This window comes from Orycteropus afer, unplaced genomic scaffold (assembly GCF_000298275.1).
Source record: "Orycteropus afer afer isolate SDZICR_OR568_19922 unplaced genomic scaffold, OryAfe1.0 scaffold00692, whole genome shotgun sequence".
NCBI classification, from domain to species: domain Eukaryota; kingdom Metazoa; phylum Chordata; class Mammalia; order Tubulidentata; family Orycteropodidae; genus Orycteropus; species Orycteropus afer.
This window is the reverse complement of record NW_006922279.1, coordinates 411102-411872: the sequence shown is the minus strand read 5'-3', so window position 1 is coordinate 411872 and position 771 is coordinate 411102.

Sequence of the window (771 nt, the reverse complement as noted above, 5' to 3'; positions counted from 1 at the left end):
ATCTTGTCATTTCTTCCATTTGCTTTGGCTACTCTCCACTCAAGGGCAAGTTTCGGAGTCTTTTCTGACATCCATTTTGGTCTTTTCTTCCTTTCTTATCTTTTTATTGACCTCTTGCTGTCTTCATGGATGATGTTCTTAATGTCATTCCACAATTCCTCTGGTTTTCTGTCACTGGTGTTCAATGCATCAAATCTATTCTTTAAATGGTGTCTAAATTCAGAAAGGATATTATCAAGGTCATATTTTGGTTCTCATGGACTTGTTTTAATTATCTTCAACTTCAGCTTGAACATGCATATGAGCAGTTGATGGTCTGTCCCACAATCAACTCCTGGCCTTGTTTTGGCTGAAGATATTGAACTTCTCCATCACCTCTTGCCACAGATGTAGTCAATATGATTCCTGTGTATTCCATCTGGTGAAGTCCACGTGTACAGTCATCACTTATGTTGTTGAAAAAGGTATTTGCAATGAATAAGTCATTGGTCTTGCAAAATTCTATCATGTGATCTCCAGCATTATTTCTATCATCTCCAAGGCCATATTTTCCAACTACTGGTAACTCTTCTTTGTTTACAACTTTTGCATTCCAGTTACCAGCAATAATCAACACATCTTGATTGCATGTTTGGTCAATTTCAGACTTCAGAAGTCGGTAGAAATCTTCAATTTCCTCATCTTTGGCTTTGGTGGTTGGTGTGTAAATTTGAATAATAGTAGTATTAACTGGTCTTCCTTGTAGGCGTATGGATATTATCCTATCACTGA